The sequence below is a fragment of the Corvus kubaryi genome, unplaced genomic scaffold (assembly GCF_017639235.1).
Source record: "Corvus kubaryi isolate FWS band 111438036 unplaced genomic scaffold, C.kubaryi_AGA036_p1.0 37398, whole genome shotgun sequence".
NCBI lineage: Eukaryota > Metazoa > Chordata > Aves > Passeriformes > Corvidae > Corvus > Corvus kubaryi.
The window spans coordinates 10,421,898-10,447,152 of record NW_024581137.1 but is presented as its reverse complement, the minus strand read 5'-3'; positions in this window follow the sequence as shown (position 1 = coordinate 10,447,152).

Sequence of the window (25,255 nt, the reverse complement as noted above, 5' to 3'; positions counted from 1 at the left end):
TTTCAACAAATTTGTCAAATGGCAAATGTCACAGTGCCATGGGTTAGCCTTGTACATAGGTGCAGAAGCTGACTATCAGTTCCCTCATGTGAAATATAAAATCCAGGGTATGGAGAGGCTCCTCACTGGGACTTGCTCCTTGCTTCACCAGGTGGACAAGGCTGCTTTATCCCTAAGGTACTGCTCATTAATAGTTTAACTAAGTGCACAACATGATTGTCCTTGTTTTACCTTTAGCTTTCCAAATAAAGGAGAGAGGGTAACAATTAAGAAGATCAGAAACAAGCAACTGTGTCCCCAGCTCAAATACCTCTCTCATGAAGGTAGTAAAGGTTCTTAAGAATAAAACCTTGATGGGGAGCTTGTAAACATCTAATGTTTTGTCAGTTAGTGTGGAATGAAATGTTAGAGCTCTTAAAAAAAAGGCAAAAACAAACAAACAAAAACTAACAAAAAACCTAACTACTTGAACATCTTGTAACTTTATAAACCTCAGTAACTTTGGGGCCTATTTTGCCCACTAAGTACAAACTTGTACCAGCTTTGCCTTAATGTGATTTAGGAGTGGTTTCAAGGTAGCTAGTTGACAGAATGGACTTTGGCTTCTACAGTAGCGTGGTCTGTAAAACTAAGATAAAACTTTTCCTTTGGTGCTCAGCATCCAAATACCTCTCTCAAGATATAACCAGTGTACATTAGTGCAAAACATGAACACACAAAAGTGTGTTCCTCCATTAAGATGCACAAGCTGCTAATGCACAAGCTGTATGCCAGTGTCTCTGGGTAACATTTGTTGGCTATGTAAGGTTCAGGGCTTGGTTAAGTTAGGAAGAAGAGTGTGCATGGGACCTGAAGGGCCAACACTCAGGTTTGTGAGAGAGATGCAGTTTGCTCTATTTGTGCTGTTCTTTGCCTCCTCACCAAACTCATATTCCATTTCTGAATTTACCCACAAAAACTTTGAAAACATATTGGAAATTCTTGTGATTATTTCAGACAAAGAAACCAAGTTGCAGAAATTATGAACAGTATTCTTTCAGCTAATCATGTGCCTTATTTGGAAGACAAAATCAGAACAACGATATTTAGAAATGAACTTTGCTTGGTCTATCCAAGTAGTTTTGAATGTTTAGATTAGAAAAGCAGCCATCATCAGTTTAGGACAGCATAGCACTGTCTACTGCAGAGTAATGACTGCAAAGTTAGCTAAATTAGATATCATGAACCAGTCTGAAGCTTTCAGTGAGTTCATTAAAGAACACCATGCAAAACCCAGCCTAGCCAGAAGAGCTGATGTGGCTGGAAGAAAAAGTATAGCTAGTTCAGCTTGACCAGAAAAAAAAAATGTCTGTTGGGACAAAATCTGCTTTGGGCACATCTGGCAACCTGGACCTTCCTGCCTGTATCCTGTAGCTGCACAGCATGAGAAGCTGGAAGAAAACACAGAGAAACAGAAGCCTGAAGCCACTTTAAGGAATCAGAGGCAAGTCAGTGTTGAAAAAGCATCTGAATATATGCACAAGAGCCAGCTGCAATTGTGGAGACAGGAAAAAGCAGCTGGAACAAGACAGCAGGAAGAAAGCCAAGCAAGGGCAGAAAACTGTGCTGCTGAAGAGGCAGAGGCAGGATCCAATAGCCCAGGCCCTGCTTGCCCACCACACTTTACATCTTTGAGAGCTGTGTACTCACCTTCTCTAAGAGGTCTCCTTTCCAGTTTTCTCATATGTTACGTACTAACAGAGGTAGCAGAAAAAACAGATGTCTGAAGAATCGCTGTTGTTAAAATTTCAACAGATTTATCGGAAAGGAACCGTTTTTGAAAAATATGCTCTGAAGAGAGGGGATAAAGAATGGAAGACAGAAGAAGAAAACACCAAAATGACCAAACAGAAAGACAGGGAATTTTTCAACTAAATGCATTCTCTGTGATTCACTGATTCACAGAAATGAAACCTTTCACAGCAGACTGTCTCTAATCATTTCTCAGGTAGAGGCCCACAGGCACAGTGCAGACCTCCTGAGCAGACAGGAGAAAGACTCACATTGCACACAACTTAGTACTGCAGACATAAAAATTACTTTAAGCTCAGCTCATTTGCTCTAGGCTTATACTTCTCATTAAATACCCTCACCAGCAGGCTACACAGCAAGAATTTTGCCACCATCTTTTCTTACAAGATCTGTATGTGTGCACGGACACACACACAGACACAACAACTCAAAGGGAATATATAATATTTTCCTTGTGTGGCACAGTAACACTCTTCTTAAATTCCAAAAACTTCAGAGGCTGAGGCAACAATTTTCTACCCAGCTTTACTAATAAGTTAAATAAAAATGATAATCATATCTATTAAAGGCTAAACACCTATTTACTTCTTCCAGTTAACTGGTCTGGAACACATCTAAATTAAAGCAGGCTGGTGCAAATATATTAATTCAATAACAGCAATAAGAACATCCTTGTAAATCAGAGCTGATCAGGTGCCAAGCGAGCTTGAAGATATTTTATAGCTTTCACCTTTGCTTTGCTCAAGTTAGTGTGAAAAAGAGAACTCATGTCTTTGACCTTATGAAGTAGCTTTCATCTGTAAACGTGAAGATTTCTAAGCAGAGACAATAATCTTCACTAAAATGAATTTGCTGCCAATGGTGTAAAAAATTCATCATATGGGTATTTCCTCAAGGGTGAAATATATTTTAAAACAGCGTACATCAAAGAAAAACACATGTAAATCTTCCCGTTTGGCATGGAATCTGGGACTTCTACAACCAAATGGAAAAATATATAATTGTGTGAAAAGGTTTGAAGAACTACATGTATTTTAACACACTTCTCACCCATACCCCCAAAAGCTTTCAAGAAGAGTCATATTTGCATGACATTTTATAAGTGTATATACTGAGAAAAAACAACATATTTCATATTTGCTTTTGCATTTCTAGAAAAAAAAACCACAATAATATCTCTAAAATTCCAGAAGCTTGAACAAGATCAACATCCTAACACTGAAAATATAACTATGCTTACAGGAAAAAAAAAAAATTAACTTTATTGTGTATTTTGCATCATATCTCCTTTGCATCTTAGGGAAGCTCACAGGTTTTTTTTCATCCCACTCAATGACAAAGGGAGGTAGCATGTAGTGATTTAAGATATTTAATCTAAGCTTAACAACTTATCTCGTATTTGTAATATTTCTAATGAGTTGCCTGTCACGTAGTGGAAAAATATCTTTACAATTAGAGGCTTGACTTCAACTTAACTTTCTTCTGTAATATGTTGTAGATGTAATATGTAATACGTCTACAGCAGTAGTAGAACAATTCAGTTTTCAGTAAGTCATTTTAATGTTCACTTTGACAAAAACAGAAGTCCTGGGACGTTGTAAGGTGACTGAAACAGAATCATGAGAAAATTAGCTTAAGCACAGAAAGAATCTGGAATGGAAAGGTAATTCTTTGTCTGCATTACAAATCCAACCATGTGGAGAGAAGCCTAAATGCAAACAGATGTATGTCCTGGCACAACATCCAGTTAGCCATCATGTTCTTGTTCAGAAAAGACTGAAGACACTTAGATGAATGTCTTCATGTCTCAGAGTCAAAAAGAATAAATATCCCTAAATCCTTCATTTTCTTAAATGTGCTGTTTCTAGAGCTAGCTGAAAATTCCCAGATCAGGCCTCACAAATACTTGTTTGAGTCCTGAAATCATACTTTGTTCCTTTCTCCTCTTTTATTCATTGCTCATGAACATTCAAACTTGTAATTTTTTGTTTGCACATATGTTTAGAGAACATCTGTTCCTTGTTCCCATCTGGTTGAGATTATCTATGTATCTATGCATGAAGAAGGCAACTGGTTATCTGCTACTGTCACTTATTTTTATCTAACTTTGTAAGCGAGAGGGAGTAGGGATTGAATACAGCAGGAGCAAACCCTTTGCCTTGAATTCATTGCTGAAATGCATGACTTTCACATAACTCATATCTTCAGCAAGTAAATTTCAAGGCACTTTATTGAAGGAGTCCAGTATCATTATCACCAGCTTGGAAACAGTAAAAAAAGATGAAAAAAGGACACCTGACTTGGCAGAGGTCACCAGATCAGTGGGAGATCTTAACATAAACACCAGTTCTCCTGCATCCTAGCTCATGTCTCTCTCCTTTGCTGTACACCATCTTCCTATAATAAAAGCCTGAAATAATTTTTTTCAAATAAATAGTTTGAAACAAGTAGAGAAAAGAAGGCAGCACTTACTCATAAAGGGATAAATTATATTGGGTATCCTTGGGGTAACAAATACTTTCAGCAGCACAATCTGAGTAGATGTATTCTTTTGAATGATGATTGATAAAGAAATTTAGACATCAGTCAACATACAGGACCCTGCACCTGTTACATTTCTTGTTTCCATCACCGAAGATGGTATTATTTCCTACAGGTTTAGTGTTTCAAAAAGACAGAATTTGGCTTCAACAATATATTCTTTAAAACTGTGCAAGTTCTCACAAGTGCCCATCATAAGTGAACTAGAATATACCTGGTAATAACATTTATTGGTTATAAGTCATGTCTGTGATTACCTCTCCTGTCAGGCATAGTGTAAGAAGTATGTTTAGCTACAGATTTGATGCAGGCAGCCAGGCTTCTATAACGAAGGGCTTTTTTAGTTCCGAAATCCTGTTTTTCAAACTGTCTGGTATTGTACAGCAGAAGCAATTGTGGCAGAATGAAAGTTCCTGCTTTTTATCCCCATTTCTATTTACCTATCTGCAAAACAATCTAAATTTTCACTGCAATTCTCCTTGACATTTCCCTTATCTATTTTCGTTTCTCATTAGTCTGCCTCATGAGAAAATATGGGTGCAGAATACTAAATCAACTTTATGGTCAACACATCTGGTGCATATTGGGACAGACAGATTGTCCCTACACAAAAGTCTTGGGTTTGAGGATTTTTTTACCAGAAGCATAAGAACATGTTCTTCTTGAACTGGAATGTGTTCAAGAAAAACCCTTGCAAATAGAAGACTGTTATTCACCTAAAGGAAGCAGGTGGCATCATTACAAGGAAGCAATGTAAGCATACAAATGAGAAGGGGAAGATGTATTTTCTATCCTTTCTCTGAAGATTTGGTTGGCGGGTTCATTTGGTTTCCCTTTTCAATTATATATATGAAGAAATTTTCATTAAGAGGCATCCCAGGAAGAATTGGTCTATGTCCAAGCACTTGCAATATTTTTTTTATCTTGACAAGGCAGGATACAGTATTGCCAGGGGTCAAGACCAAGCACCAGGATTCATGATTTCAGTTCCTAGGGACGGATTCCCTTAATCATTGTGTTCAGTAGGACGGGATTCTGATCTCAGTTGCAGTTCACAGGCATTTCCATGATACAGATAAATAAAATATTAAATCGAATGTATTTACACACTGTGTTTCGCTAAGGGTCTCATACTGTGATCTTCATGATCCACCTGTGGGGAAGAGAGGTTTAGCTCCTCATTTGTCATCTCTAGGACGGAAACCAGACAACTTGTCTGTAGTCACACAGAAGGTAAGAAGTAAAGGATAGGATAGGCCTTTCCCTGCAGGAGATATTCAGCCAACCCTTGGCTTTGACAAGGGCATCATTCCTCTTCAGACAGAAGATTCAGCCAAACCTGGTGATACCCAGCAAATGTGACTGCTGCTTCTCCACTGCTAGCGGTTTTCTGCAAGTACAGTGTGATGTGTTGGACCACTTTTCAAAGTTCCTGCTAGCCACTAACAAAAAGTATTTTTGCTAAAAGACGCATTAGAAGCCCTTAGGTTTCCACAATTCTCCTGTAAGTAGGATGTAATGGGAGAATCCAGACAACAACAGCAAAATTATTGAAAAATTGAGAGAAGGGCAAAGAAGGCAGAGCAACTTAGTGTTTCCAACACGATATAATGTTTTACTTTAGCACTTGTGGGTCTGAAGTTTTAGATAACTCTCTCCGAAAACTTACAAACATGGCATGAGATACGAGTAAATGAATATGGGTATCTTAACTAGATCATCCTCTTCTCTCACTTGGAAAGGTCCAATGCAATTATTTGGACTTTATGAAAATCCACACAGAAGCACAAAAATGGCTGAGGTTGGAATGGAACTCCCAAGGTCACTTTGTCCAACACCCGGCTCAAGCAGGATGGCCTAGAGTTTGGTGGCTCAGGACCAAGGCTGGGTGGCTTTTGAATATGAGAAGGAGATATCCTCACAGAAAAAATGTATATCCTAATGTTCAGAGGGAACTGCCTGTGTTTCAGCGTGTGTCCATCACCTCTGGTCCTCTCGCTGGTACCCCTGGCAATAGCCTGGCTCCATCCTCTGTGCACCCTCCCCTTCAGGTATTTATACATATTAATGAGGTCTCCATAAGCCTTCTCTTCTCCAGGCTGCACAGGCCCATCTCTCCCAGTCTTTCCTTAGAGAAAAGATGGTCCAAACCCTTAAATATCTTTGTGACCCTTTCCTGGACTTCAATGCATCCATCTCTCTGCTGCACTGAGTCCAAAACTGGACAGAGCATTCCAGGAGTGACCTCACCAGTGCTGAATAGAGGGGAAGGATCATCTCCTCCAACCTGGTAGCAACACTCCAACACTCCTAATGCAGCCCTGGACACCATTTCCCTTGTATTTTCCAATGCAGCATTGCTGGTTCATGTTTAATTTGGTGTCTTCTGGGACCCTCAACAGTAAATCTAGGCTTAAAATCCAACCTTAGTAGAAAATCTACACTCTAATATAACCAGCATTTCAGAAACAAATATTGACTTAATTTGTCTGAAACCACCCAAAGTTTAGATATCCATTTTAATAAGCTCAAAGACTCTAGAAAGATATTTATTATGCTACATATTATTTGTTCCACAAAAATACCAATTTGTCAAGATTCAAAGACGAAAAATAATACCTTATGTTTAATGTGACAGGACACAGATTAAATAATTTAATTTCAATGTTATTGTGCATAATTTTGTGATTCAAGGCCAGAAACATCCTCGGTCATTGTCTGCAGCTCTCTAAAATGATTGTTTTTTACAAGACTGCTAAAACAATTTGTTGATTTCCCCAAGTAGTGGACAAAGGTTTCTGATCCTAAGACTTGCCTTCCATGATTTTAATCTGGCAATGAAATTCCAATGCCCACACATCCCCTTTCCCACCCACAAAGTGAAACCCTCAGCCCCTTCAACCCCTTGTCCCCATGATGCTATCGGCACCATTTCATGGCCTTGCTTCACTTCCAAATCTGACACAAAACACTAGAAAGCACTCAAAGAGTTCAGAAGCCAAGCTGCAGTTATCTGTCATCTTAGCAGCCTCTTTCTCACTTTAAAATCAATCTCTGGTTGGGTGTAACTTGTGCAAGCAGTAATCACAGCCTTCTTTCAGTGTTTATTGCTCACTCTCGACTCACTGTGGAGCCAGATTGAGAAGCAGAAGAATGCCAGTGAAGTATGTTGGAAGAATGTGAAACAGAAGTGGAGAAGAAAGCATGCATCTTATTATTAAATACATTCCTTTAAACTGAAGTCAAACATATCCAAAAATCACCTGCCATTTTGATTTCCTGCAAGGAATACCTCAAAGTTCACAAGCTTTTTTTAAAACAAACAAATACAAAGCCACCTACAGAATCATTATGATTTAAATGTGACAGATCTACTGGAGATGATAAGAGTGCCATTTCATACATCACCCTGATTAGGACTGGAAGGCACTTTTGGGTGACTTTCAGACATTCTATGTGTCTTCTTCAACACTGATGGGATTAGGTAATGCTAGCAACTTGGAGGAGATGCTCAGCACTTTGCAGACTTCGAAACTTTGCAGACATTGATAAGCCAACGTCTAAAAAGTACGTTCCTCAGGGTGATTTGTATAGATGTGGCTGTTCTCAGAACACATCAGAACTGTATAGAAGCACACCACTCTGAGGTAATGCAGTTGTTCAAATTAAGGAAATGGCAGCAGGTTTAGCATACAGGTGGGCATGCTCTAGCAGCACAAGAGGGGAGCAGGGAAGAATAAGGAGAGGATGAGCTTAAGGAAGAGAGGAAAAAGGAGAAAAAGGAGAAAAAAAAATAGAAAGAATATTCCCATAGGCTCAGATAGAAAATATGCAAAAGATGCAAAGAAGAAGATAAAGAGCTGGAAAAAAAAATTGTATAATGCCAGCTTTGTAAGACCATTATTATATACCAACAGCAACACTGCAAGCTAACATGCTTCTTTTTAAAGTCAAATCTTGCAAATCATACTCAGGAAAAAAAGTATATTACCAAAAATACTATGTAGGATTTTCAGATTTCACCATTCCCTAGCAGAATTTATAGTTATTATTCTCTTCTGTTTTTCATTGACACTGAAATTCCATATGAAATCCTAGTTTCATTGAAATAAATGCCAAAACTCTCTTTTACTGTAATGGACTCAGCATTTCTGCATCATTAGGTACTACTACATATATTAAGTAGCTTACAGAAGTACAACTTATTACACTGTTTTCAATGGCCACAGTAAAAGAGCGCAGGCTCAAAGAAAACACAAGACTTTTTTAGCTTTAATAATTATCCCAGTTAGCAAAACAATACCATATTTTCATGCACACTTTTGAGATGGTGCAGGTGCTGCTGCCCAAAAGAAGTCAGCTTAACCACTTTTAGTGGACAGTTTCTAATGTGAATTTATTCCCTAAATCAACTTTCTGCATAAACTTACAGATGAAGGGAGGGAGAAACACAGAGCTGGGAATGAATGTCTGCTACTGTGCTGAGGGATAGCTCTCTTCAAGCCTCCATGATGGTCAGGCCCCCACTGTGGAGGCAGACACAAGTTTGCTCTGCCCAAGCAACTCCAAGTCTCTGACTGTAGATATTTATGAAACAGTAGTACATAGCTACAGTCAGCCTTGCAAGCACCAAATGTACATCTAAACATAAAACATATTAGCTTCTAGTCCACTTGTAGCACAGGCCGAGCATGCTTATGTCTGCCTGCAAAAGGCAATGCAAATGTAGTCCTCTATCTTTCTTCTGTCACTTATCACTGGTCTCGTTTATTTGCCCTGGTAGATCTTCTCAGAGCACCATTCTGTCACTCCAGATCCTGTTTGAACCCCTCAGTCCAGCACAGCACCAGCAGGAGTTCTCCACTGTTCTCTCTTGTGAAAGAAGTTTTAATCTGATGTGTTTGAATAAGCCTGCACTGCAAAGCTGCAGGCAGCAGATAATTCCCTCTCCATCACCAGATTTCATTCCCAGTTTCCAGGGAGTGGCAGTTGAGGGTGAAAGCCCCAGCAGGTAGGAAGAAGGAGTGCCACTAATTATGAACCGGGGGGGGGGGGGAGGCATAGATTTTCTTGCTCTCAGTACTACACAACACCATATTGTCTATGCAGCAGACCCAAATGGCAAAGCACAGTGATGTCTCTGATGACTCTAATGGAGACAGGAGATCCCCAAGTACATTTCTATAGAGCTCCACTGATTTCAATAGGCTACAGAAAGAACTGCAGAAATTCACCCACTGAGAAACTAATAACGCATAGGGCTCCTTTTTTACTCCCCTTCCTATCCTATCTGCTCTTAAGTAATTTAAATATAGATAAGAAGGTGTGCATAAAAGTGAGAGAAAAAAAATGGGATTTAGAGGAGAAAAAAAATTGGGCGAGTTGAAAGAAAGGAAGGAGCGAGCAAATGAAATCTTTCCCTGATTATCTCACAGTTCTAATGATCTGAAAAGAGGAAATAGAAAGAACAAGAAGAGAACAAGGAGCTTAGAGTAATGAATTAATTCATTGTTTAGATTGTCTTCTATTCTTCAGCACAGAAAAAGAAATCAAGATTAAAAACAAAAATGAAAGTTATTAGAATAATTAAGACATAATTATGATCTTGTACTGATTTTTTTTTTGTTCTAACTATGAAAAAAGACATCAAATGAACCCTACTTCATAAAGTTATATTATTTCAAAACCAATAAATTTAATACTTTTTCAAAGTAAAAGCTTTTGAAGTGTGCAATTAAATACCATTTGAAAAAGAAAGGAATATTTGTACTCAAACTGAAGAGAGCAGCCCAAAAAAAAGTCTTTTATATCATGCTAAGAAATTATTAACATCTGCTCAGTCTGGACTGCTCTATATTTGCAAGGCATTGCATGGTAAGGGACACCTCTCATAGTCCCTGCAAGAAAGTATTTTCCTCAACATTCTGATGCAAAATTGGAAACATGGCATGCAACTGAATTTCCCAAAGCTAAAAACACTGTTTCTGAAGCTCTGGTTGATATTTCCAGTGTGTTACCTTGGAAAGCCTCTGCTCTGGATGACCTCTGCCAGTGCAGCTCCTCCAGTGTAACAAATGAGAAGTTTGTGGCCCCAGCCCACCTCAGCACAACCACTCTGGACAATGCAGCAGCAGATCTGTTTAGCTGCTTCCTGCTGGAGGAGCAGAAGGGGAAAACATTGATGGCCCCGGCTGACTTGGGAAGCCCAGACTGCTTCTCCTCACAAGTGCCCTGCTGGGGGCAAAGCTGTCAGGAACTATGCGTGGAGATCCACTCAGGCACTGATCCTGACAGGGAAACCGCTCATGTGTAGCCCTGGACAGTTTTAAACCTGCTAGTGAGTCTGAGGGAGCTTACCCCTGGGCCTTGCAGTGATCTGACAGCATGTTCAATATGCATAATGTATGTGACTAGCATAGACACAGGGAGGATGCAGTAAACAAAGTGTGTGCTGTAGTGGAAAAGATATGCATCGGTTTGACTCATCTAAATTAAAAACACACTGGAGCCACTGCTGAACACACAATGTACTGAGCTCCCTCAGCAGCAACTCAGAGGTGCATGGTCTAGGGCAACAGCTAGTGCTGCTAATTCTCTGAAAAACAAGGTGAACAAACTTGTGAGGATAAAAATACTGTGGCCAACCTTGTTAGCACAAGCAACTATTGCTATAGAGAGCAGCAATATTATCAAATGAGGCTGATGTCTGCTAATGCAGTGATCAACCCTGCAGAAGTCCTGTGTTGGCTGTAGATAACACCAATCTGGAATACACAGGATTTTATTAGATCCAGTTACGTTACTTCTTTTAATATCTTATTTTTTTTGTTGTTGTTTTTTGGCTATGTTACTTGTAGTAGCATATATTTTAAATTATTCTTCTTATTATTATTACTACTACTATTGTTATTATAATTATCATTAGGATCATCATATACCTCTACAGCCCCTGAAAATACTGAAGCTGGTAAAATGTCTACTTTCAGAAACACTTTTAGAAAAAGTTGTTCATCTGAATCATTAGTAAATTTTGGCCTGTTAATCTTTCTTATATGTAGCTTACGATATGGAAATTTTTTACTCACAGTAATCCTGATTGTTGGATATTTCATATCATCAACAGACTACTCACTCGCCTAGGCTGCATTTTCCAGCACTGTGTTAAATTTGACTTGATGTGAGGAATTCAAGGAAATGGGAAAAGAAGACTTGAAAGGAAAGAGCTAATGACAACAGCTGAATAGTGCATGATACAGTGGGCCAAGATTTCAGATGATGTAAATAGTCATAGTTTTTCCAAAACTAGCAGACCTGTACTGGAAGGTAACAGAATATCTTATTAGACAGGAAAGAGTATTTAAGGGGAACTTTAATTTCCCAAATAATCTATCCTAACTAACTCGTTTCAGTGATTTGAGACCTGATCACTCCAGAAGCAGAAAAAAAAAATAAATAAATAAATAAAGGAAGGAGAAAAAAAAAAGGAAGAAAAAAAAAGAAAAGAAAAAACCCAAATCAAAATAGATGCTATATCATGCAAGTTTATGATCATTAGTAGATTTGGCACATATTAAAAGTTGTTCCATAATGCAGTCATTTTCATTTCAGCTATTCCTCTGCGCTCTTCAATTATTAAAGTTAAATGCACAGAATTCCTCAGGGAGTTTCACATTTATTAACAAAGCATTTTATGTGCTAACAGAAAATCCCAAAATTAGGAGAAATCATTTACAAGCAGACAACAGCTGTTACAGCATTAAAACTTTAATTGGCACCCCCTAACAGATCGTTGGGTATTTCAGTCATTCTCTTAAGGATTTGATAATCCTTATAATATTCAGAAAGAGAACAATTTATAAGAACAGTGTTGCACATTAGCAAAGATTGTGTGTGTATGCAGATGCAAATATATATGTCTGAAATAAATGGTGTCTTGAGAAGACACTATGTGATAGTCAGGCACCTGAATTCTCCCTTTTACCATTCCTCTAATTTGCTTCCTTACCCACTTCTTGGCAGTACATCTCAAACAGTCTTCAGAACAAGGGTCAATTTCCACTATCCCTCCCATTAGACAAAACTTACCACTACCTTGATAATGACATTAATAAAAATAGTGGGTATGATTTGTTAACATACGAGAATGCAAGAAGATGATTCCTTGAGTGCTGTGCAAGAGACAAAGATGATTTCTGCTGAATATCTAGCATTCAAAATCTGTACCAAAGCAACATAAATCAGTCCTGACAGTGCATCCCTCATCCAAACTCTTCTATTGTAAAAAAAAAAAAAAAAAAAAAAAAAAATTTGGACAGTTGGGTTAGTGACTGAGAGACACAGAACTTCATTGATGAAACTATTATTGGTCTGGCTCAATGGCACATTTGGAAAAAATAATAAAATGAACAGGGTAATTGGTAGAGTAAATTATCTCTGTATTTCAACATCCATTTATCTAAAACCTGTACCGGAAAATAGTACAGGAATGAAACTGAAAACTCTTGTTGTCCTTCTCCTCAGGGATTTTTTCCCATCTGCGAACAACATCCTCACAAAGTTTTCTCTGTTTCCTTCATTCCCAAGCACCCTAAATAAAACAGTAAATGAGAATTCCAAAGATGATTAAAAGCGGTATTTAAAAAATTGCCTTGGGATGGGTTTTCATCTCATAAGCAGCTGCTTAAGTGTTTTGTTGATCTTGGGTCTTAGAGGAAGGTTTTCTCCAGTGGTAGGAAATACATAATGGTTTCACAGCTTAGCCACACTAATAACAAAGTACATCAAATGCTTTCTTCATAGCATAATTAAGAAGATACTTCCTAATGTTCCTGAAGATTTGACTTTGAGTATTATGTGGTAAATTTGAATGCTATGTGGCACACAGAAGGCTAAACAATAATTATTAGTAGAATAGCAACCCAACTCTTTTAAGCCGTTTCAATTAACTTCAAATTTAAGCATGAAAAAAACCCCAACAATTCAATTGAGACTTCAAACTGTTGATTCTAACTAAAAAAAGGTAATAAAGAGTAAACAGATGAAAGAAAAATATATTTGTAAAGACTTATCCTTATCTTGCTTTCACGGGCAACCCTCTTATTAGCTTGCATGATTTCATTATTGTATGTTTCTTTCTGGTCAGAGCTAGTTTCCAGCTTCTGACCAAAGAAGATACCCTGTTTGTCTTGCAAAGCATAAATGTTAAAGGACTGAATGTGGACAAATATAGACCTAATTTAGTTCTAAGCAAGATCTACACTGAGGAACTTTTGACTCCACACAGAGCTTCAATGTACATTTTTGAAAGCTGAGTCTGAATAAAGGAAAATCCTTCCTAAATTCCAGTCATCCCTTTCTAACCTGTACACTGTGGCATAAACCTGGCACAGTGGTCAGGTTTTTCAATATTCATCTATATTTTAAAAATACAATATCTGGATTATGAAAACTGTTCCTTATAATCATCTTAAATGAGTTAAGGAATCCACGTATACCTCAATGCAAAAGGATATCTTTCACCCAAAGAACACAATTACAAATGACTGATACCTCTTTTTCTGCATCGTTAAGGAGATGCTGCAGACAAATTTGTATTTAGTGTCACTCTTGCAGCTACTACTCAGCTGTGCTTATCAGCTGCAAAAAAAAAAAAAAAAAAAAGTCCAAGAAAGGAAAAGGTATATCAAAACATGAGTGACAATCCTATTGGCTTGGCCTCAATCACTCTTAACATACTTTATTACATATACAATCCTGCAACAGTGTTCACACTTTGATACAATAAGAAAACAGGCAGGACTGATAAATTTTCAGTTTAGATACAGAACAAAATATATTGTAGAAGTTTGTATTGTGTAAGACCATGGTGCTCCAAAAGTAGTATTCAGCATACATGGGAATCAGTACCATGGAGTACAGATTATAACTCATGTTTTACAAGGTTTCTTCTGGCTTTCTGTATGCATTTATATGCATGGTGCCGTCCATCTTCAGCATGATTTTAACAGTTTGGATGAGATAACGTGAGTGCCATAACCACATGACCCGAACCTCATCTACCTGCGTAACATTTTAATAAGATATGCTCCCTGCTTGAGGTGACACTTGGCAGTCCCTCTCACACCTGTCTCTGCCATGTCAAAGTAGGAATGACTAAGAAGTAAGGGTTCAGGATTTAGATGCATTGGAAGGACCGCACCATTGCTTCACATTTACCTGACAACAAGGCAAGGAGCCAGAGAGTTGCATGCCAAAGCTTGCGGACATATTAATGCAAATAATGTGGATTAAACACATAAATTCACATAGTGGAAAGACTTACTTGCTGGATCCCCAGTATGAATAAATGCCAAAGAAGAAGTAATCTAAATGGTTATTAGCATAATTTGAGTGCTGAGTGCTGTTCTGCTCCAGCTACAAATGTGATTGAGACATATGCTTGCTCTGATGGAGGAAATTAGCAGAGGATTACCACTTTCCCTAAGAAGATTAAACTAAGAAGAAAAAATAATTTGCTTTCCATTGCACTGCTAGACCGTCTACCATTAAAAGAAAGCAGACTCCATTAAAAAGGGCCATCAGTTTAATGGAAAGATTATTCTGACAGTTGCCAGCTTTACAGCCTGTTTAGTCACGTAAGTCAAGCCCACATAAGAAGCAACAGCAGAAGCTGTTGCGTTAGCCCAGACAGTGGAAACATAAAGAATTCATAATGACATCATTAAATGAAATTAGGAGATCAGGAGTTTGTTCCAGATTCCTGCCTTATCAGCATCATAGCATTATCCCATCATCCCATCCCATCCCAACAGAGGAGCCTATTCAAAACTGCCAGTTATTGGAACTGAGGACATGGAGAACAATCACATTCCTCTTCACCCTAACTCTGTCCAAGCCTTCAAGACATATTACAGAGTTCAATATCTGCGTGCTGTGATTGAAAGTTGAAGTATGAAGGAATAGTGACTGTAAAACTGTCCCTCTTAGTATTCTCAAATCCACATTTTATGTGCCATACAGTCATGCGCCAGTCATGGAAAAGTGCACAGGCTGCATGGTCCAAGTACACTGCTAATGAAGATGAAGGGAGTGGTACGTGCAAAGGATGTACCAAGAGTAACGAAATGGGACAAAACACCTTTCCTCATTACATGACAAAGGACACCCTATCCACCCACACATGATTGTGCAATATTCTGTCACCGATGCAGACAGAGAAAATGTAAGGATTTTGCAGGTATTTTTAACTGTTTCACTAGAAGAATTTATAGTTTCCCTCTTTTCTACAATAGCCATAGCTGAATAAAGATACACAGTAACCTTCTTATATCCAGATGCTGTTTATAACTACCTGGTTACTTTCTTGAATAGAACAGTTTGGACTAGAAATACCACTGATACATCCCACTCATACCCTGTGAACAGTGTTTCCCATTGTCTCATTCAAGCTCTTCAAGACACCGGAAATAACAAACATTTGGCACAGGAGCTTACCTGGAATCTTGGTCTGGTGAATCTGAACCCATTTCCCGGCTCTCTAAAGAGCCACAGTTTAGACACTAATTTATGATGCCTATTTGTATTAATTCCTACATTTCTGTTCAAATGAAGCAGTCAACTGCACTTAAGTGCAGTCAACTGCACTCAGTCTACACTATAAAGCAGTCATATCTAAACCAGTTGTATTACTATGGCCATGCTAAGAAACAGCCTCTTCACTTTGCCTTACACAGCTCATTCATTTGTAAAGCGGATTAAAAAAGCATTAGGAGGCAAATATGCACTAAAGTTAGTGTTGGGTCAATCCCAAGAGTAACAAACACAGGCTGCACGGAGAATGGATGGAGAGCAGCCCTAAGGAGAAGGACTGGGGGGTGTTTGTGGACAAGAAGCTTGGCATGACTCAGCAATGTGTGCTCACAGCCCAGAAAGCTAATTGTATCCTGGGCTGCTTCAAAAGAAGGGATTCTTCCCCTCTGCTTCCACCTGGAGCACTGCATCCAGTTTATGATGAGCAGGACATGGACCTGCTGGAGTGAGCCCAAAGGAGGGCCATGAAGATGATCAGAGGACTGGAACACCTTTCCTATGGAAAAAGGCTGAGGGAGTTTGGGCTGAGAAGAGCCTAGAGAAAAGAAGGCCCTGGGAAGACTTTAGAGCAGCCTTCCAGTACCTAATGGGGGCCTACAAGAAAGCTGGAGAGGGACTTTACACAAGGGCATACAGTGACAGAACAAGTGGCAATGACTTGAAACTGAAAGAGGATAGGTTTAGATTAGACATTAGGAAGAAATTCTTTATTGTGAGGGTGATGAGGCACTGAAACAGGTTGATCAGAGAAGTTGTGGATGTCCTAGCCCTGGAAGCGTTCAAGGTGAGGCTGGATGGGTATTCGAGCAACCTGATCTAATGAAAGGTGCTCCTGCCCACAGCAGGTGGCTTGGAACTAAATAATCTATAAGGTCCCTTCCAACCCAAATCATTCTATGATTTCAGTCACATCTCTGAAAAAGCGCTAGAAAAAACAAACCCTTAAACCCCTGCTCTGTAATGGCATTGGCACAGCAGATCCAGGAGGTGTTGTGATTCAGACACACATGGCTGAGTCACCATTCTCCTGTTCTTCCTCACTGCTCTTTCCTGACAGTAGTTTAGGGATAGTACAGGTTATTTGGCAGTTATTAAGCACCTCCCCTTGCTTACCCTGTACCAGATTAGCTGTTCTTCCAACTGAGTGCTGACAAAGGGAATGATCTGAACATGTTGAGTGATTCACTTCAGTATTTCTGGATTATACACAGGGAATTTTCCTTACCTCTGAGCCTGTTTTTTGGATATGTAACCCAAAACACAAGATGACCAGTTGCCACTTCATAAGTTCAGAGCAGAATCACAAAAAACAAACAAAAGGAAAGTCTTATACCCACCTCAGTAATGTAGATACCTGGTCTTGTTAGGCAGGCGTAAGACAAATGTTTGGTTTTAATTAACAGAATGTATCAAACAAATAGATACTTTTGAGGGGAAATGGGGGAGATACATTTTGCAGCAGGAAAATGTCCTTTGCTAAGGGATGAAAAGAACTACCTACATTACATGCTCAGCATGGCCTTGTTTACCCATTAAATGCTTTGTCTTGTTCCAGTTTCAGCCTTTGTACAAGTGTTCATCACCTGTCTTACTGGTTATCTGTGTTTTCTCTTAATACTAATTTTTTACCTGTCAGTGTGCTGTCCATTGAATGCCAGCTGGGCGGCAGTGGCAATGCCAGGGAGCACAGGGCAGGGCCAGGGGACATGGCAAGATGGATTGCCCTCTGACCAAGGATGTATTCATCATCTATGGACAGAGCATAAGCAAAAAGGCTCCTGAGAAAAGCAAACCATTTCCTAGAGGTGACATTTAGCAGCTACTTCAACCCCCAGTTTTCGTTTTAGCAGTCAGTTCATCCAAACACAATCAAATTGTCTGTAGCAAAATCCCCATTATATCACTGAAATTAAGTTTCCTCCCCCAGACCGAAGATTCAGGTGCTGCAGGTACCCAAGACATGTGACACACTGCGGGAATGCGAGTGCTCAGGACTGCCTATTTGGATTCAGGAAAGGAACTGCCTATACAAACAGATGAAGATCATCACAGATCCAAGTCCTGGAAAGAAGGGAGAAACAGCAGGGGCACAAAAATCTCTTGCGTGGGTGGCCGTTTTGGACGTAGCACAATGTGCATTGAGACAAGACTACATCATGGAGGTACCAATGATTTTCTTAATGAAACTTTAATTTCCATGGCTATAAACTGAAATCTTTCAGTAACAGAAAAAAAAAGAAAAATTGAAGCTACCTGGAAGATTTATAACTCTGCACATTAAAAATTAATACTTTGTTAACACTCTCATTCTTCTGATTTCTCCTGCCATGAGTTTAAACTGACCACAGTTATCTGCTTCTTGATAACACCTTCTCAGAATTGCATGGTATCCGCTTTTCCAGTGCCAAAACAGACTCTGACATAAGCAAACTGGATTTTGCTTTCAGAAATGAGTACTGTTAAACTTACACTACTTAAGAGAGACAAAGTTAACCTTTACCCAAAGACAGCTCAGACTAGGCAGTAGGTCTTTGCCTCTCTGATCTGATAAAATGAAACAAAAGCAATCAAGGACTCATTTTTACAACATGGAAGGCACTTTTTGCACTGCTTTCAGTTCTGCCAACAAGGATGTCATCCTGATCCCATGGTGATTTTATTCTTGGTCTATCTGTTTTCCTTCTGACAGTCCTCCTCACTCTCCCTTGAAAGAATCCCGTGATGGGGACACAGATGTTTCAGTCCATTCAGGCTGAAGCAGTCCCTTCAGGCTGTCTAGACATTGTGACTGTGGATACTCGACGATTTCAAGTGCAATAGGATGTGCCATCTCTCCAGCAGGTGAACAAACCCACCCATGACTGATCTCAGCCTTCACAGCTCACAACCTATGAACCAGCTGGTATTCTCAGTTCTCAAGTCTCTGAGTAAAGACTACAGGGCAGAGAAACATTCAGTTTCTCCTTGCATGTTTATCAACCCAAATGTCTGAAGCAAGACTAATCAGAGAAAGAACAGTCATTCACTATGTCTGGACAGAATATCATCCCAACATGCTCCAATAGCAGCTTATATGACATAGGGGAAGCTGCCAGTCTGGATCTCAGCCAGGAGTAGAACTCCTTCCCCTCTTTAAATCGACAGGGATTTGACCACTCACTGCAGCGGAACAAGAATAAACCCTCAGTGTTGCTGGGCTTGCAGCAGTGCTCTCCATGCCACCTGCTCTCTCTCTGCTTCCTCATTAACATCCTCTAATTGCAGTGGCTCTTTTGGGCTGGTTTACACAGCCCAAGGCAAATGAGAAAATGCCCACCTTTCCACCAGAGGGTCATCTGCATAAACAATTAATGAAGAGATGCTGCCCTCAGCTAATGTCCTGTCTGTCAGGTTGATATAACCTAGGGCTAGTTAGATGCTCTGAACAATGATCAGTTGCTGTTAATGCTCCACTAGACTATTAAACTCCTGTTGGCAGGCTAAAGCATCAGGCAAACGCAGTGGGCTTCTTTATTAAAATATTGAAAAGACTGCATCCTGCTGTCAATAATGGTTTTGCTCTCCTAAAAGAAGAAAAATACCTTGTGGCAGAAATGTAATTACAAGAGAAACACTGTACTTCCCTGGTTTAGAGCAGATGGAGAAAAGGTCAGCTATCAATTAAGACGTAGGATAAAATATTCTTGTATAAGGATAAGAAAAAAGTGAATGAAAATAAACTCCTCTGTATGAGAATAAACATGTCTTCTGTTTCACTTATACTGCAAGGAGATCTCTACACAAATTTAGAAGAAAAGTAATTACCTGGCTAACTTCTAAAAGTTCCATGAGAACGTTTTAAGATGGAGGCAAAATCACAGAAGTTTAATGGTGTGGGTATGGAGTCGCCTCTAAATCTGTGTGGTGACTGGCCCAGGCAGTGCAAAAAGGACAGCAAATTGTGCCCCAAAACAGAAGGATGGACACATTAGATGAAGTAGGTGCATTAAAATCACCAGGTTAGATTTGCCCTTGGTGCAAATCAGTCTGCTTGGCTTATTGAGCTAGGACAGGAAAAAATCACCTACCATTAAATACACATGGGAAATTTTTTCCCAAATGAACCACACACTTTTGATTTCATTCCACATAGTCTTCAAAACCTGAGACCTGTATTTAAGCAAGACCTATCCTGTACAAGGTAGCATTTTTTGTTTCCTTTCTGCACCACCTCAATTTAAAATAATGAGATTTTTTTTTCTGGCAGAAAGGATATTTCTTGAACTTTCATTATTAAGCCTTTCATTTTATGTTTAAAGTTTGATGTTGTTAACAGACAGAGCTGGGTCAAAGACAGGGAAACTCCTTGTGATGAAGGCTAATTGGAGGAAAAGAGTATGATTTCAGCTGAACAATTCCAAAAAGCACCAAATATTTCAAGAATTTTTCATTAAAATAAACAGTAGTTAGTTTAGTTTAGCTCTCATTAAAGCAGACTTTAAGGGTCATTTTTCTTGACCTCATTTTTTGAAAGACCACATTACAGAAGAGAAAGAACAATTTTTACTTTTTTTCCCCTTTTCTGTGTATATGGAGAGGTCCTCTCCTGAAGTTTTGATGCTGAAATAAGGCCTCTGCCTTAGATATATCCAAGTTCATTTAAAAAATAACTAGAAATTACCATGGTAAAAGTATTCTTATCCTTTACTCATTAATAAACTCTTCAAAGTAAAATCATTTTTATGTTCTTCTGAAATACCCATCAGGATACAAGTTACATTTCCAAGTGTTTTTAACAGATGTGTTGGGCACCTTTTATATTACAAACATGTATGTACAGCAAGAACCATGCAGAATTAATAAATTATAAATAATCTTCTTCTGTGTTTACCATCTTTCTTTTCTTTTGTTCATGGAAATTTACCCCTGTAAGATTATAACAAAAATTATATTAACAATAATAATAATAATAATAATAATAATCCTGTTTAAAGTTTAAAGCATGAACTAGTCAGTTCATTACTGATGAATGACAGTTTAACCTAAAAGTTAAAATCGTATGTTTACATGAAGTGCTCATGTTCTTGTCTCCAACTTCTATCATATTTATTTCCTTCACTTCTCACTCGATATATTTCTTTGACGGGTCCAAATAACGGCTAAGACTCAGAAATGCATCACTGCCAAGCACGAATGACTGGTGTGCACAGACAGCATAAACTCCTTTGTGTCATATAAGCTACAATAACACCAGTAGCAAAGGTTAAGTACAGGTAATTCTCAAGGGGAAAGAAATTAAGAAATGTGTCTACACTTTGAGGACATTAATTTCTTTCTTATTAATGATTGTTCTGTGAGCTAAATCTAATTCAGATCTTAATGTGTATCTGGGCTCTGTTTTGAAAGAAAGCCTCTCTTTTTCCTGGTTTCAGTGGAATATGAATAGATATTAATTGTTGTCAAAACATCAGAGTTACAGGAGATCATTTTCCCGTTGCTTGTGCTGTGATTCAATAAGCTTGTAAGCTTTTGCTGATTTGATTTCACACATGACAATCACTTTCAAAATTTTGACTCAAAAAGTTAAAACCATGTTCCATCAATGCCTGCAAGCTGCTGAGGAGCCAACTTGCAGCTACTACATGGTGCATTTAACACACAACAGACTTCTGCTTACTCTAAATAAACAATAATGGTCACAGAAAGTTTACATCCCTGAAAAGGGTCTGAAGAAGTAACATATATGAAAAGATGGAAAACTCTCCTATTTCCACTTTCAAGAATATTTGTTGTGTAAATAAGAGAATGTATTGTTTTTCTTTAGTGATGCAAACCAGAAATTTAGTTTTAGGCTCTTTCTTCCAGAACATATACCCCCTCTACATCATATAAAAGGTATGCAGCTTTAAAAACAGTGCTAAATACTATAAGCTTTGATCTATCATGAATTTCATTCCATCCTCCTCAAGCGCTGCCCAGTTTCTTCACAAAACAACAATGAATTAGATCCAACCCTTCCCTTCACATTGCCTAATACACTTTTTTAAAATGTTCACTGCTCAATCTGTCAGTAAATCCACTTTCAAAGCTATTTCCTAGCCTTCATAAATTCAAGTTTAACTCTTTGAGGTAAATTTACACATAGAAAACAGTCAAAACTATTCTACAAAATTCTAAATCTACACATAGCAGATTGAGGATATACTACATTATGGATGCCATTTATATTTACACTGCACAGGTTGACTTCCTGCACTGTATTGATACCAAACAGTTTAAAACTCTCATCTCAATTTCTCAGATACTAGATCTCTAAATTCCAGCCCCATCAGTGCAATCCTGAAAATACAGGACTCAGATAGCTTCAGTTTTTATATTACAGAACAAACATAACAAAAAATTCAAATCAATTGTAGCCGGGATGAATAAAATGCTTACAAGGAGAACAGTATCTGAAACATTTTGTGCACCAGGTTTTGCTGGCACAAATTAACAACATTTATTTGATAGTATTCTATCATGATACTACTCATGATAAACCAGTACAGTTTATGATGCTGTATCTCACAATTGTTTGGATCTGCTATTGATGACTTAAGTGCCTTGTTTTGTGTATGTTTCTGAGCAGATGGAGGGTGAATTCTGATTTTGGTAATTAGTAGATGGGTCATTGAACATAATTTTTTAGTTAGTTAATATATTAGATTTTGAAAAATAGAGGCCTAATGAACTAATTTACATATAATTATTAATAATCTCAACTACATTACTTTGAGTAGGCAAGTTGCATAACTCATGTACTCAGAAAATGGGTACATTCAGCTCTAGTCATGAAAAGCTCTTGCTTTATTCAGCAGAGAAAGAATCACCTACGTGTAGCAAATGCCAGCTTGTCCCTTCTGAAACAGTTTTGTATTTTAAGATGAAAAATATTTAAAAGACAGTCTTATTCTGTCATTCACAGATCAGAAAGCCTTGCTTTAAATGGAGCAGAAACCTGCCAAAGGTCAGACTGGGAATCATTAGCAGAACTAAGGGCAGACCCTGTATTCTTGAGCTCAGCAAAGCCCAGGTCTCTCAAGCAACTCAATGCAGGATCAAGCCATAATAAGAAACCTTTGAGGTCACAGTCCATCAGTCCTCACAACAATAACTGTTCAGCCATGGTAAGGGAAGAAGATGCATCTTTCTACTTATCCATTTTCATTTCTTCCTCTATCTTTTACTTCCTTCAACTCTACTTTGTCCAAGACAGACTGCTGTGCTTTTCCCCCTCTACTAAATGCACCTCCAGGAGGAAGGGGAAAAGGGGGAAGGGGAGAAGAAAGCAAAACAACAAAGCAAAAATCTGCAAATAATCCATAACTTACCAAAGCAACGTTACACTTTATTCCAGAGCTTTGAACTACATAGAAAATGAGAAAGAATCAGCCATTCATCATTTATTGTTGCATCAGTTTCTCAATGCTTAATGCAGGTCAGGGTAATTTAGAACATGTTGAAGCTGCTCTAAATTATTCTTTGGACCTGGATCATTCTTTATAGCACTTAGGACTATAGCAAGAGGTCACTTTTTTCCTCAGTCATTTGGGGGTACTGTGGGTCTAACACAATGGAGGATCTTGAAGAAAATCTCTAGGAACGGTCAAGGAGCTCTAAGCATCATAGAGGAAAAGCAATTCAGAGGGGATCAGAGAGCAGGGGAGTCTCTGAACCAGGGCGGTGGTTTTGCCTGTTTTAAAGATGAATCTAGTTTCTGACAACCAGAAAATGTCCTTCAGTTTGGGTTATTTCTTGGGGTCTAATTAAATTATCCTAGGTGTCTTTCTCTCTGTAATGCTCATCAGGAGGCTGACAGATTTGTTTCCTGCATCTCAGGAAAAATTGCATGCATATGTCAGTGGACAAACCACAGTCTTCAGTCATGGTTTCTAGAAGTATAACATAAATAAATAAAATCACATAACTGTTTTCTGTGAGATCTCTCTCTTTTCTCCCTCTCACATATACAGATTCCTCACTGGGCATGAGGCCTATGCAAATGTAAAACGTGACTTTAGGGATAGAAAGTGCATCCTGCTTTCTCTGAGGTTTTCAGACTGCCTTGAACAGATTATTCATGATTGTATGAAAGCCAAAAGAACAATATGGAAAGCAGATTGGCTATGCACCTACAGCCCAATGCCAACTTGGCTCTGTGTTTAGGGGCTGACATCATTTCTTGAAAGAGCTGGAGCTACAAGTCAGTTTAGTTCGAAAAGAGGACACTCCATGAAGCTGTGGGCAGGTCACATCATAGCATGCTCAGGCTTCATAGAACATTATTAAATACCTATATCTGGAGGTGTGGGGGAGTTTACCTTCAAACCCTTGATACTACTCTGGCATCAAATATATTCTGTCCTAGACAGCTGGTATTAACTCAAAGTCTATAGTACCCACATAGAGCAGACAGACAGGATACAGCAGACATGCAAAACTACAGAAAAGGTTTCCCACATGGAAAATGCTTTTTACATTATTCTACATATTCATATTACTTCCAAAAATTCATTTTTCCAAGGAGCAAAAGTGAAGTTAAAATCCTGGGAACTAATAGGAATAATCCCTATAGTTAAACAGCTGACAACTGCTGAGATGCGTTTTAAGAAACATTCAAGATTAAAGAAGATTATCTCATTTTTCCCCCTCTTACTTTAAAAAACTAAAAAGAAATAAGAGAAAGGAAGAGTGAGTGAAGAAGCAAGCTGTGTGGATTGAGCACTCAGAAGCTGTTGAGGATATAATTTCTGAATATTAGGGAATCGGCCTGATGAAAAGGTTCATTATGGGATTCCAGGACTCCAGGAGTTCAGAGGAACCTTGGGGATGCTTTTAGATCCTGGACTCCAAGACGCCATTCCTACTGAAACCTGAGAATGACCTTGACTACTCATAGATAAACTTGATAAGGTTGCTGCAGTGTAGCCTGCCTACACTGACTTCATCGAGTCACAGAATTGCTTAGGTTGAAAAAGACCTCTAAGACCATCAAGTCCAGTTGTAGATTTGATGCTGCCAAGTCCACCACTGAACCATGACACCAAGTGTCACATCTACACATCTGTTAAATACCACCAGGCATGGTGACGCAACCACTTCTCTGGCAGCCTCTTCCAATGCTTGGCAACCCTTTCAGTCAAGGCATTTTTTCTAGCATCCAGTCTAAAGCTCCCCTGGCACAACTTGAGGCTGTTTCTTCTCATGTTACCTGGGAGAAGAGACCAGCTCCCACCTCGCTACAACCTTACTTCAGGGAGTTGTAGAGAGCAATAAGGTCACTCCTGAGCCTCCTTTTCTCCAGGCTAAACACCTC